We start from the raw sequence: 14,947 nt of genomic DNA on the forward strand, positions 1-14,947 counted from the left end.
TAAATCGGCCACCAAATATTGAAGTACAAAAACAAACTGTTAATTAGAGGGATTGCAAAGAATGCTTTTCCTTTGGTTTAGGGAAGTGGGGGAGTGGAGAGGATGTGGGATGGGAACCCCTTTAAAGGTAGGGCAGAAAGATGTTTAGGGCACCTTTCTTTCTCTCCAGGGATTTCAAAGTAAAGATTTGTAAAGACTCCAGGAATAGCTGAGACAGCGCTGGCTCTTGTTAAATCAGGTAGGGACCTCATTAGAGGTTGATGAAAACAGGCGGTCTCCCTGCTGGGAGAAGGTGCAAGGAAGCCTGAGTGGAGACCCGCGCAGGACCGCCCCTGAGGAGACGCCCCACGTGCACCCGCAGCTGGGCGTCCTGAGCCCCCAGGGAATGCCCAATGACGGCTGCGAGGGCAGACCCCACTCCCAGGAGCCTGCCTAGTCAAACTCTGCCGTTGCCTACACACAGTCCCCACCTGCCTGGAAGCAGTCGCTTCTCACTGGGGCAGATCACCTGGGAACGCATCTGGCCTGGCAGAGGAAAAGGTGCCATCCCTGGGACAGCGGCGGGCAGCGGTGCCCTCTCCCTGCATGCACCTGGGTACCGCGCGGCCGCCGGGTTTTGATCTCCACCCTGCGTGGCCTGGACTTCAGGGCCATGTCATTGAATTCAAAAGCAGGACTTCGGGAGTCAAGAAATGGAATCTCGGATTTTTAACTTTTGAGTTTTTGTTGTTTGTTAAACTGCTAAAGAGCATGAGGTGTATTGAGTGATAGTCACACTGCCCAGGCGACTAGAGGTGACTTGCTTTTCCTCTTTGAACCTGTCTCCTCTCTGTAAAATGGGGCTAAAAATAAAACACAGCTCAGAAAATGTTGTGAAGATTAGGTGAGATGATGCCGTTAACCATCTAGTAGGGGCCTGGCCCAGAGGAAGTGAGGGCAAATTAGGACTTATTCACACTCCAGATTCCAGGGGAAAGGCTACCTGGGTTGGGACCTCCACTGCAGTCAGGGGTCAAGTGAAAATTACAGGCTTCTCATTAAAAGAAAAGTATATTTCTTTAAAAAAAAATTATGTAGGACAGATGAATTCCTTCTGGGCAAATATGCCCAGTATGAAGTGGGATTCAGAGGTAAGAGAAGCGTGCAGTCATCTGTAGGACTCCCGGGCCAGGTGAGTATCCAATAGAGGAAGCCAGACCCCAGAGAAATCAGAGGAGCTGGATTTTATCAGCTACTTAGTGCCCTGCTGCTCTGGTTCAGGCCTTTGTTTCCTTGATTTTCTCTGCATCAAACGTGTGTACTATTGTGGTCATTCTGGCCTATGTGGGAAGCCTGTGAACGATTGTGTAGGCACCGAGATGGGATATATTTATTTGTCCACACGATTTCAGTCAAGGGAACTTTCCACTCCACCAAGCTTTGCACACCAGAATTTAGAAGTCTGTGCTTTAATTTTGCCTGATTTAGGGTCTAATCACTGTCTACTAGGTGACCAGCCTCTAGCATGAGTACTGCCCCTGTGCAATGGAGGTGCTGGCTCAGTCCATCAGAGTGGGCGGAAGGGGAAGGGGGTCCAGGGCTGTGACTTCTTCAGGGGGGGTCACCGAGAGCCCTGGTCATTTGCAGATGGGCCATTGCTAAGGATGCAGTGTGGTCTTGGAGGCCATTGAGCCTCACGGGAGGGCTGCCACTTCTGGTCGGCTCCTGGGGCCTAGGCTAAGGTTAAATTGCACCGGCAGCAACCCGGTGGTGGAGCTCACAGAGCCCCGTGTGGTGTAGGTATCGCTTCTGCATGGGCAGCCTTCCCTTTCAGAAACAGGGAGGGTTTTGGGTGCAGGGCGGTAAATCATGCTTTTGAAGGTCACTCAGAAACCTCTCCTGCTCTCCAGGCAAGGCCTTCACTTTCCCAGCATTTGCCAGGCTTCCTCACTCTCTCTGCATCCTTAAGATAGTCCTATTTTGCTAAAAATATGTTAGCAACTGGCATCTTGGAAAAGAATGAATGGGACAAGTCAGAGTTTGATGCTTTGCCTCTTAAAATTCACATCCAGTTTGCCAGACGGCAGGAGTGAGAATGATATTTGATGTGGACAGTTGGCCAAGCCACCCAGAGAGAGACCCCTGCTCATCGTCAGAGCCCTGACCATGGAGCCACGTCTCCTAGCTGAGGAAACCGAGGTAATGTTCCCCTTCATGTGGATCCTCCCTCCCTATTTCCTCCGCATCCCTAGAAATCCTAGCTGTACATCATTAGAAATGTGATACCTAAGTGTTACATTTTCAGTAATGTGCTCACATTATTCCTTCAGCCCCCAAATGTGTCATTGCTGTATACTGTATAGAGCAGTATCCTTTGCTGTGTATTTACTGTGTTGGGATTTTTAGTCAACTTTACCAAGTAATACATGCACATAGTTATAAACTGAACATGTCCAAAACGATGTATGACAAAGAATAGGCTCCCTTCCTCTGCCCCTCTCCCACCCAGGCCTTTGTTTCCCCTGCACAAGGAGCAACCCCAGTTACTAGTTTTCCTGTGTCCTCCCAGAGCTAGTCTACATACATACCAGCCTGTGTGTGTGTGTCTGTGTGCGTGCGCCCACATGCGTGTATATACACTGTATCCTTTTTGAACTTCAAGAGGTGGTACACTGTAAGCATTGTTTTTGCATATTATTTTTTTCACTCAATAGTATATCTTGGAGTTTGTTTCATATCAGAATGATCTGCCTCATTCTGTGTGCCATAATTTAACCAGTCCCCTACTGCTGAAAAACTGTGTTGTTCTCACAGTTTTTCAGCAGTAAAAGATTTTTTTAAAATGTTTTTAAAGATGTTTTTTAAAAGATTAAACTGTGTTATAATCTTTTGAAATATAAACTATAGAGAATATTCTTGTGCATAGTTCTTTGGGTACAATAGACGTATCTGTGAGTTAAAATCCTACTCTTAGATTGCTGAGTCAAAAGGCATACGTATTTTAAATTGTGACTGTAATGTTCTATGTGTTTGTCCGCCTGACAGTGTATCGGGGGTAAGGGTTAAAGTATGACTAAGAGACATGTTATTAAAATAGCATTGAAAAGGGTGTTAAAGCAACTTTACACTGCATTGAAGAAGTATGGAGCTTTCCGCCTGTAAACTACCCTCAGAAAGCTTCTGTTGCAAGAAAACAATAACAGCATTTATCAAATCCTTAAACTACATGTCAAGCATTGTGCTTGATACACACGATTTCATTTTACCCTTAGACTACCCCATGCAGAGTAATCTTCATCCCTCCTTTCAGGATGAGGGGACTAAAGCACAGAGAAGTTAAGTAACTCACCTACCACACTAATATGTGGCAGAGCAAGGATTTGAACCCAGGCTGTGTGACTCCAGAGCTTGGACCTCAACCCCCTCGCTGCCCTGCCTTATATAATAAATAACGTGGGACACAGAGACACTCACTCTGTCTGTGTGTACTAACGCTGCAGGAGCATTCCAACAGATACTGTATGTGAACAGAGTTCAGCCTCAGTAACACAAAATAAGGACAATGCTTATCCCAGTTGTGCTCATCCTGTTGGCCAAACCTGGAATGTAATAGTTAGGTTAGGCGTACAGATTGGACCTCCCAGGTCCAGGTGTCCACACAGTGTGGGTTACAGACTCTGAGTGTGTTCTTTCATTCAGGGCTTGTGCTCTGGATCCACCTCCACCGCTCTCCACACCGCTCTGTACCTGGAAAAGTGGGCCTCCAGGGGCTGCCTGGCCCAGACTTCCTGCCCTCTGGCTTCTGGTTTGCTTTGGCCAAAGGGAGGTACTGGCAGGAGATCAAAGGGCAGGAGTTGAGAAAGGTCAGGGTATTTATCCCCCTGGCTCCTTCCTTCCAGGCTGCAGTCTAAGGCGTCTTAAATCTTGACATCTGCTTCTTGCCTCCAGTCACTAAATCTCAGATATTGCTTCTGCAGTTCTCTTTAAGAGGTCTTTTCAAACTGAGACTTTGATTTCTTTGGAAGACTCTGTTTCCCTCTAACATGCCTTGCAAAATTCTGGCTCTGCCAGCAGAAGTCCTCTGTCTCTCTCTAAACTGCGTGTGCGTGTCTCCATCCTCTCAAGAAGAACCAGACACTATGACAATAGAAGTGTTGTTTGTGGAAACTCCTTTTGCTGGAATCACTTCGTTCTTGTAACAGGGGTAGCTCGCCCTCACCTTCACTTTGTCCAGGCACAACTATCCCGTGCAAAGCCATTACCTGGCCCCTCATGAAGGCTTCTCTGGGTGTTACTCTCTAATCACTTCACAGCACATTGCATTTTCAAAGATGGATGCAGTAATATCTCCTATCCCCCATGCTCTTCTGCAATGTGACCTTGACAGTCTTCCCATCAAGAGGTGGGATTTTTGTCCCTCTCTCCCCCTGCTTGGATCTGAGTAAGCTTGTTGTTGTTTCCATCAATGGAGTGTGGCAGAAAGGATTCGTTGTGACTTCTGAAACAGGGTCAAAAGGCCAGTTGGCTTTGATCTGGTCGTCTTGAAATGCTCACTCTTCAAAGGTCCCCTCTTGGGACCCTTCCTCTCAGAACTTAGCTAGCAGACTGTGAGAAGCCCAAGGGCAGTAGTCCAGCCCACAGTCCCAGTTGAGCCAGCCTTCCACCTATCCCAGCTCAGGTAGCAGACAAGGGAGTGAAGAGCCCATGTGGGAGATAGAGCCTCCAATTCCAGCAATTCCAGCCCCTCGTAGTCCAGATCTTCCCAGATGAGGCCCCAGACATGGTAGAGCAGAGAAGAACCATCCCTACTGTGGCCTTTCTAATACTTGATCCCTGGGATCCGTGAGCACACTACATGGTTGTTGTTTTACACCACTAAGTTCAGGGAGGCTTGTTATGCAGTCATGGTAAGTGGACCATGTTGTGTGCCGCTGTGTGGTTACCTGGTGATGGGAGCAGCAGATTTGTTCAGAAACGCACAGCCCCCAGGAACCAAACTTTAAACAACAGCCCCTCTCCACTTCTATTTTAGAAGGAGGGGAGATAACGGAAGTTTGGCTTTTTCTCCAAACATTGATTCAGTGACTTGAGAACAAGTATGGGTATTTAAAATCAAGGGATGCTATAAACATTCGATATACTGCTCAAATTCCAGTGCTAGTTTTGTAATGTGGGGTTGCAGGTTTTCCTCCTTTGCTGCAATTGTCTCTAATCTTGCAGCCATCTGTACCTGCTACGATGAAAGTAGAACACCCCATGCCTTCTCTCCCTGGTCCCTGCTCAGATTACATGCTTATATTAGGTTGAACCGTATGAAATTGCCATTTTGTAGGTCATAAATGGTTAAATCTCAGCAATTTCATGTGGTTCAACCTAATGCTAACCTCCATCTCCTCAAACACATCTATCACTGAATTGTATTCTGAGGTTTCAACCTAAATGGGACTTGCTCTCTGCTTTCCTTTCCTGCCCCACTCCACCTAAATTGGATTATTCTGTATCACAGCATCTTGTCCTTTCCTCCAGAACATTCATCACAATTCGTAATTACATATGTGTTTATTATTTAATGTCTAATAGCCCAACTAGACTTATGTAAACGCCACGAGCGCTGCACTTTGTTGTTTCCCAGCCCCTGGCATGGGGCCTGGCACATCATAGCCACTCAATAAATGTCAGCCCAATTAATGTATATACAATGTGGCTCTCTTCATATGCAGGCAATGTTTTTATTCTGTTGCCAGAGTATCCTGAAAACACTATGGTCCCTGTCATTGCATTTGGATCTGAATGTAAGCTCCTAGAGCAATGAATGGTTTCTGATCCTGACTGTCCATTAGAAACACCCGGAAAGATTTTAGAAAATGCTGAGGGGTCTGTCCTCAAATCAAAGTCTCCAAGGAATGGGGGCGAGCCCAGGCATGGTTGAGAAACAGTTTTGGAAGACAGAGACCCCATCTACAGAGATCTCTATGCCCGGTGCTGTGAAATCATGACGCTTTCTTGCTGTTGCCCCAGTGGTCAAGCTTCAAACCCCAATCAGGTAATTTTGTTCTCAGTCCCAGTTGCCTTCTTTGGGCACATTAGATATTGCCACCAACCAGTAAGCTTTTGAGAACCAATCAAACTTATTTTGCAAGCACGTTTTTCAGTGGTTGTACCAAGGGGTGGCTTTAGCTTTTCCATAGCCTCAAACAGAGCCCCAAATCCACCCCAAATAAACATGAAGTCTAAATTAAAAGAGTGTGTGCTTCTAAGCAGACTCTCTAACCTCTCCTTCCATCAGCACTCCCATGCTTAGGCCCTTCCCGTAGAGAAATTCTCAAGCCATCGCATAATTTCCTTTCCTATCTTTTCAACCCTTAGGATCTTCCATAAGTCACCATTTAAGGGGAATCCACCACCCCCCCCCCATCTAACCTTCTTTCTGTCCTTCCACATCCATTTGAATACTGAATACCCACTGTGTAGCCTTTCTACATGCCCAGGACCAGGTCTTACCCATTAAAGGGCCTACCAACCTGAATAAGGCTTAGTCCCGCCCCCAATAAGCTCACATAATGAGAAATTGAAACAAGGTGATATGTGCTGTTTTAACAACTTGTAAAAGGTGTCATTGGGACACACTAAGGAAAATGATTAGTTATTGGTAGGAGGAATAAAGGAAGGCTTCACGAGGTGGTATTAACTGGACATTGATAAGTAGGAGTCCCCTGGGCTGGAGGCAAAATGGGCAAGTGACAGGTGTCTGGGCAAATGCGAAACCTAAAAAATCAGAATAAACCCAACAGTCCTGGATGTAAGCAAAATAAATCAAGCAGTAGATAGGTATACATCAACCCTTTATCCTGAATGTGGCCTCAGACCACAGAGGGCCCTCTCCTCGTTTCCTAAGAGCAAGACATGTTGTGCATTTGTTACTCACATTCACACAAAACAAATCCCATTTTCATAAACTTTATTGATTCCACCGTGCTGTTTACAGCTACTGATTTTATATACTCTTCTCATCAAACTGCAAGTTGATTATTTCACTTCATACATATTGTAGTAATTAGATTGCTTACTTTAATGGCATGATAGGTTTTGTACACTCTGCCAGTGACACTGCTGACACAGCACAGTTTATCTCACTTTACTGCATTGTTTTTATTAATTCTTCCACAGCCAACTAAGCTCTTTCTCTTGGGAATTGCCTGGGAGGCAGAAAGTCTTATTTCTGTCCCACTTTGGTATTCCTAGGGCTGAGCAGAATTTTGAATTGGTCTCACTTTCCAGTAAATTCAACCTGCCTGGTTCTGAATCAGGGTTTGTTTTGGTTATCTATTGCTGGAAAACAAACCACACCAGCACTTGGTGGCTTAAAATAACAACAGCCATTTATTTATTGTCTTTCACATTTCTGAGAGTTAACCAGGCTCAGCTGGATGTTTCTTCTGCTCTGTGTGGTGCTGGATGGGACTGCAGTCATCTGGGGACTTCACCAGGGTGGAACTTCTAAGTTGCCTCACCAGTGTGCTTGGCAGTTGGCACTGGCTGGTGGCTGGAAGCTCATCTGGGACTGTTGACCAGAGCACCTTAGTTCTTCTCCATTCGGTTTTTCCACATGGCTTGAGTGTCTCATGGCACAGTCTGGATTCCAAAAGGGAGCATTTCTAGCACACAAGAGAAACTGCAGGCCTCTCCAGGCTCAGCCTTGGAAGTTACACAGTGTCACTTCTGCTGCTTTCTATTGGATGAAGAAAGTCAGAGGGCCAGCGCAGACTCAGGGTGAAAGGATATAGATCCACCTCTTAGTGAGAGTGGCAAAGAACTTGCAGCCATGTTTAATGCACTATAGGTATTTTCTCCTCTAGAGATCAGTTTGCTTGCTGAGGACACAGTATACCACAAAATGTATCTCTGACGTTGCCCAATTGTTTCACAAATGTACAAGTCTACTGCATTTCTTAAAAAATCAACTCAAAGGCCAGCACCATCCCCTCCTTTTTTATACACATCTTACTGAGATGGAGAATAATCAGGCTCAGGAACTATGCTTCTGTTTACTCTTCTGGCTCACTGATGTTGATGACCACTGTTAAATAAAAGCATGCTTTCATTTCACTTTTTCATTTATATTTTGTCATTTTGCATTTTTGGTTGAATAATACTTCTACATCCTATTTTTTAAATTAATTTATTTATTGTTGGCTGCATTGGGTCTTCATTGCTGTACTCCTGCTTTCTCTAGTTGCGGCGAGCGGGGGCTACTCTTCATTACGGTGCGGAGTCTTCTCATTGCGGTGGCTTCTCTTGTTGCGGAGCATGTGCTCTAGGCACGCGGGCTTCAGTAGTTGTGGCTCGAGGGCTCTAGAGCGCAGGCTCAGTAGTTGTGGCGCACGGGCTTCGTTGCTCCGCGGCAGGCATGTGGGATCTTCCCGGCCCAGGGCTCAAACCCGTGTCCCCTGCGTTGACAGGCGGATTCTCAACCACTGTGCCACCAGGGAAGCCCTAGAGCTCTTTTTTGATTCCAGTTCATAAAGGATATAGAAGTGGGCTTACCTGGTGGCACAGTGGAGCTGGAAAAGGGGGACTGGGGCAGATTGGGAACAGCATTGAATGCCACATTTTGGTCACGTTTACTTAAGTGGTGGTGAGGGAGCAAAAGGTTTTTAATAAGCAACCAGTGCCGTCTTCAATGGTAATGTCTTTGGCAACGTTGTGTAGGAATTGGAGGAACGTGTTTCAGGAAACAACCTACAGAAGGAACACACAGATAAGAATGGGCAGCATATTCAGAAATTCACAAATGGGCCAGTATTGCTAGGGAAGTGGAGGTGGCCTGGGAAAGCCAGTGGCAGCTCACGAGGCCATTGCAGATGTGTGCCCAGGCACCCTCCCTTTGGTCCCCAATCTCCTGTCTAGGTGCCTAGGCCCCCAGTGCATGTCTCTGTACCCCATGGTTTCTCCTGCCCATGGTGTCATAACATGATCGGACTTCCTTCCCAGGCTACCAGTCCTTCTTGGCTCTTCATATGCTCCGTGCATGTGGGGCTCCTTGTCACAGCCATTGTCAGATACATTTCCTCTGCCATGCTGCCCCATGGCACATCTACCTCCTGATAAGCCCCTGATCCCTTGTCTTGTGGGAGTAGAGGGGTCACAGAGCCCCTGGCTGCTTTAACTTTCAACGTCTGAGGAAAAAACCCAAAACAACCCAGAGTTAAGATCTCAAAGCCCTTTATAATCTGTTAAGTTGTGTGCAAACAGTATTACTGCCATCATTATGAGTTCCAGAATTCTGCAAATCCTTGGTGGTCAGGAGCCTGTGTGTTTTTCATTTCCTCTAAGGCACTTGGCATGGTCCTTTGGTGGTATATATGTCCTCAGTAAGTAATGATGGTAATGAATAGTGATAATGTATAGTTTATTTAATCTCTGTGTTTACCCTTTCCAAGCATTGGGGTAATTTTTCTTCCAAACATTGGGGTCTGTGGACAATTTTAAGAGGTGCACTGAGGTTCAAGAGTTCTTTATTGATCCTTTTCTTTCCATTTTGGAATTTTAATAAAACAGTCACTGGCCATTAAAGCCCGCATGAGAGTGTAGGAACGAAATTAAAGATGAGAAATTATTGGGACAAGGAGATACCACTTCATACCCATTAGGATGGCTATAATTAAAAAGACAGGTAAAAAGAAGTGTTGATGAGGATGTGGAAAAATTAGAAACTTCATACATTGCTGATGGAAATGTAAAACGGTGCTTTTGAAAATTTGTCAGTTCCTCAGAATGTTTAACATAGAGTTATCATTTAACCCAGAAATTCCTAGAGATGTATCCAAGAGAATTGAAAACATATTCACACTAAAATTGATACATAAATGTTCTCTAAAGTATTAGTGATAGTAGCCAAAAAGTGTAAACAATCCAAATGTCCAACTGATGAATGGGTAAGTAAATGTGGTACATACATACAATGGATTATTATTCTGCCATAAAAAGGAATGAACTTCTGTTACATGCTACAACATGGATGAACCTGAAATAATTATGCTACATTAAAGAAGCCAGTCACAGAAGACCACATAGTGTATGATTTTGTTTATATGAGATGTTCAGAAAAGGCAACTCCATAGAGACAGAAGGTAGAATAGTGGTTGCGTATGACTGTATGTCAGGCAGGGAGGGAGACGGGACAGTGACCGCTAAGGGGTATGGGTTTTATTGGGAGGTGATGAAAATGTTCTAAAATTGATTGATGGTTACATAACTCCCTAAATATATTAAGAACCATTGAATTTTACATTTTAAGTGGCTGAATTGCATAAAGTGTAAATTATATCTCAGTAAAGCTCTTTCTAAAAAATAATTAGTGTGAAGAGAGATTTATAAGCATTTCAACCCTTGTTAGTGTTCACCTATCTTCTAGTTCTGACCATCCCTCCATGATGACCTCCTCAACTCTGAGAGTAAAGTTGTGACTCCTGCTACAATTCTTTCCCTGTCCCTGCAAGGGACAGTAACTGTGGTTCGTATCTGACTCTTAGACTACCTTCCTTCCTGAGTCCTCCGTGGGCCATCCCCTGCTTCTGCAGCATTAGCCCTGGTCCCTCAGGCTCTATAAATCACACTCTCCATTCTTCCCACTCACTTTAAAGTGAACTGAGATACTTTGTATAAAGGATGAGGCAGCACATAAAAATAACTAGTATTGTACTGATTTTTCTCATCTGGTGGTTTGGGGGAAACATATTTGTAAAATTCTAGCAAATGTGAGAAGCCACAGAAAATTGCCTCTCATTCAGGTGGAGAAGCTAGATTTTTAATTTTGTTTTACTGATCAGTGAGGTAGGTACAATGATATTTTACTTCATAGTTTTCCTGCAGGAGCGACATTCACCCATCCTGCTGCAACTGCCAGGCCAACGTAGCTAGCGGGCCATTCTGTGTGTGCCAGAGGCAGCCGTGGAAAAGGCAGGCTCCTGGATTCCTGGGCTGGCAGCCCCATCTCCCCAAAGTGCAAATGCAACCTGAAGTATATGACTTACTAAGGGAGCACTTTGTTACAGACAAGTTGGAAGAGTCTGTTTGACAGCTGAAGTCAGACCATTTTGATTTTTACATAAAGATAGTTAAACATCGCTTTAACAGGTTTATTCTAATTTGGTAAAGGCAATAATTTTATGGGATGGTAACTGTTCCCTTGCAGTCCTGATTCCTGCTGTTACTCTTGCATTTTCTTCTGATTGGCAGATTGATGGGCTCCCAAGAGTTTGCTCAAAAACCATTTGCAGAAGAAGAAAGACCAATCAGAGGAGCTTGCCTTCTCTCCTGAAAGATGAGTTCTAATAGTGTGGGTGAAGGGGCTATTTTTACACACATTTTACAAATGATTTCTGGCATACTCATGGACTTTTTACCTAAATTTAATTTGTTTGAAAGTAATAAATGTGCTTAGTTTAAAAGTCCAATACTACTACAAGACTTCGAAAGAAAAACAGCAACCCTTTCGCCAACCGATCTCCTCCCCCAATTTCTTCTTCCATGAGATTCCAGGAAATTCCTTTCATCTCTTTAGCTGTACCTCCTGTTATTTACCTTCATATTTCTAAATAACAATATTATACTGCTATTTATTTTTCAGTTACAGCTACTACCCATTAACCTCCTGTCGTGGAAATGAGAATTCAGCTCTCATGCTCCTCCACCTTGTCATCCTTGAAATTCCTTTTTCTTCTCTTCTCTGTTGGATCCTCTAATTTTTGTTTATTTGTTGTGACTGATGTTGTTAATCTCATGTCTTGCTCTTTCTTAACTACCCTGTTTTGGTGGAGCATATCCTCTAGGAACTTTTCGAAAAGTGACACATGGGAAATTCCCTGGCAGTCCAGTGGTTAGGACTCGGTGCTTTCACTGCCGTGGCCCAGGTTCAATCTCTAGGTGGGCAACTAAGAACCTGCAAGCCTCAAGGCACGGCCAAAAAAAAAAAAAAGTGACACATGGAAGATACATTTTGAGATCTTGTCCTTTTTTGCCATCATATTTGACTGAAAGCTTAGCTGGGTATGAGATTCTAGCTTGGAAATTATTTTCTCTTAGGACCTCAAAGGCATTATTCCATTGTCTTCTAACTTCTGGTACTGCTACCGAAGAGTCTGATACCATCCTGGTTCTGCATGTGATCTGTTATCTGTTCTCTCTGTCTCTGTCTCTCAGAGCTTTTATTCTTTATCCCCAGAAATCTACAATATCTTTGATATCTATCAATATCATTTGTTGTGGGTTATTTTCATTCATTGTGTTGGGCCTTTGTGGAGCTCATTCAATCTGAAAAATATCCTTCGGGAAAGTTTTCTTATGTAATTTCTTTGATAGCTCCCTGGTCTGTTTTATTTGTTCTATCATCTTTCAGAAATTAGACTTCCTGAATTGATTCTCCAGCTTTCTCTTCTCCATACTTTTCCCTATTTATACTATTTTCTGGAAGAGTTAGTCAGTTACTTTTCCCTATTTATACTATTTTCTGGAAGAGTTAGTTATCTTCCAATTCTGTTACATTAAAATTTTCTGTTATCATGTATTTAATTTCCAAGAGCTTTCTGTTGTACACTGGATATTCCTCTTTTCTAGCATCTTGCTATTTCCCTTCCTCTCTGAAGATAACAGTCATTATTCCCTAAAGTTTTGCCGTGATCCCTGCGTTGCCTCTGTGTCCTTTACCATACTTGCATCGTGGGACAGATAACTCAATGTGCAGCTCCAACATGGCTTGAGCCAAATTAACATGAAGAAATCACTATTGAAATTTTCTTCTTTTTGTTTCTGGAGATACTGCACCATACTGAGTCTCTTCCTAATATATTTGACCCCTCCTCTCTCCCTTCAATGCATCCTCTTCTCTCCTTCTTTAATCGAGGGGCCATCATTTGATGGATCTGCTACTCGTCTGTTTCTAAATTTAAAAAGAAAAAACCCCCAACTCGGAGCTTTCCTTATTCTCATAGGTTCAACTAGTAGCTCTGTGTGAATCTATAGTGCTTCAATCTCTATTTCCAAACTGTTTCGTACACGAGACCTGGTTCTATGTGCCTACTGCCTATCAGACATCTCCCTTTGAAGATTCTGACACAGTTCAAATGCAACATGTTTGCACCAAACTAACATCAAACCAATTTTCCACAAAATGAATGTCTGTTCCCAGTAGCGTCTCCTTCACTCAGCCTCTCTTGAAACTCGAGAACCAGTCAGTCTTGCCTTTAATCCCAATAGCTGGCAACACTCAGCTCATGCTTACTCAGAATTTGAGAGTGTTCTACGTACTAGAGACTGTGGTGAGGTTAATGCTATGACAGGTTTAGGTCATGGTCTCTGCTCAAGGTGTTACAGTCTGTGATCTGGAAGTGCATGAGGCTCAAGTTAGGGGTGTGTCTACGCATCTTCTAGATCACTACTGTTGCAGGCTGGGCTCTCCAGGAAGCAGACTCTGAGGTGGAGATTAATGCACAGAAAGTTTGGGGGCGGCGCTCTTGAGGTCAACACCCGAGTAAAGGAAGAGAAAGAAGCAGGAGTGGGCAAAGGGAAAAGTTGAGCTGTGCTGTCTTTGTGGCGGCGTCAGCAGACAGACGCTAAGGGGAGTTCAGAAGCTGAGACAGCAACTCTTCATACAAGGAACCAGAGCTTTATATTTCCATGGACCAGTCATTGGATGCAGGCGACCTCAGGAAAGGGGCTGACCTTGGACAAAGCAACTCCCTTTAGGAGAGGCAATCCCCGAGGGCTTTCTGTCAGCAGTGGGGAGAGTCACGCCTTCATCCCTGAAGGGACATGGGGCTTGTGGTGCTGCTTCCCGGCATCCACGAGATCTGTGGACTTAAGCATAGCCTTGGTCACCTCAGAGGTAGATAACAAATAGTCAGGGGTTGGTTGACTGAGTAAAGAATTCAGAAAGAATGAGGTAATCTTTCATTCATTCATTGTATTTCATGCCAGCTGAACCCACTCAGGCTGCATTAGGTATTAAAGATAAAATGATAAAATTCACAGGCTCAGCCTTAAATAAGCTTGCAGTCTGGTAGGGACTACCAAAAAGTAAGCAAATACTATAATACCATGAGAATTATAAAACAGAGGATTATGGACTAAAAATGCATTTTCAAAGAAGATTTAGGACATGAAAAATACCAAATGAAAAAAGAGAATACAAACTGTTTAAACAGATTTGTTTAAGCATATTTTCCAGCATATGTTTTTGTTAAACCAGTGCTAAAAAATCCCTTGCATTCTGATTTGTAAACTTTCTGAACTATTTTTAAAAATTACCATTCACCTAGAAACACTACATGCACTGAACTGTTACAGGCAATATTGTCCTTGTCTTTTTTGCAGCTTTATTTTTTTTCCTTCTCTAAATATGTAAAAATGTATAAATATATGTATAGAAAAAAATTCTGGAAAGAAATTCATCGAACTATTAACAGTACTTATAACCCCAAGTTGTTGACTTTTGTCTTAATTTTTTTTCTCCTTTAAGCTTGTTTTTTTTTTTTTGGTCTTGACCAAATTTTCCACTGTAAGTCTGAATGCCTTTTATAATGAAAGAAAAAGACTTTAAAATACAGTGTGAAAGTGTGACAAAGTCATGTGAACACAGAAGAAGAAAACTCAGAGCCGTTAAGTGAGGAAGAGCTTCTCAGAAGAGGCATCACCTACGCCACGCCAAGCATGGAAGGTGAGTTGGAACGGCCGGGAGAAGGGAGGGGGCTCACGGTGCCTGTGCTTGAAGGACCTTTCAAGCAGAAAGGATGAAATGTGCCCCTGCCCCTGGATGTGAAGAAGCATGTAGGGTGAACTGCAAGTTCAGAAAGTCTGAGAACTAGGGAGCTTTTGAGTGGTGAGAGACGAGGCTGGAAGGGCAAGAAGCAGGCAGATCGTGAAGGGCTGGAGGAACAGGAATGTGGACTTCATCTGGGAGCCCCAGGCAGAT

The 14,947-nt window shown here is 43.9% G+C and overlaps 1 pseudogene; it reads right to left on the reverse strand.

Moving 5' to 3' along the window:
• Positions 1-3,670: 3,670 nt before the first annotated feature.
• LOC149748400 (uncharacterized) overlaps positions 3,671-14,947 on the reverse strand; it is a 196,002-nt pseudogene continuing 184,725 nt past the window's right edge.

This window comes from Delphinapterus leucas, chromosome 9 (assembly GCF_059928025.1).
Source record: "Delphinapterus leucas isolate spDelLeu-1000000601 "Yukka" chromosome 9, BTC_Dleu_Yukka2, whole genome shotgun sequence".
NCBI lineage: Eukaryota > Metazoa > Chordata > Mammalia > Artiodactyla > Monodontidae > Delphinapterus > Delphinapterus leucas.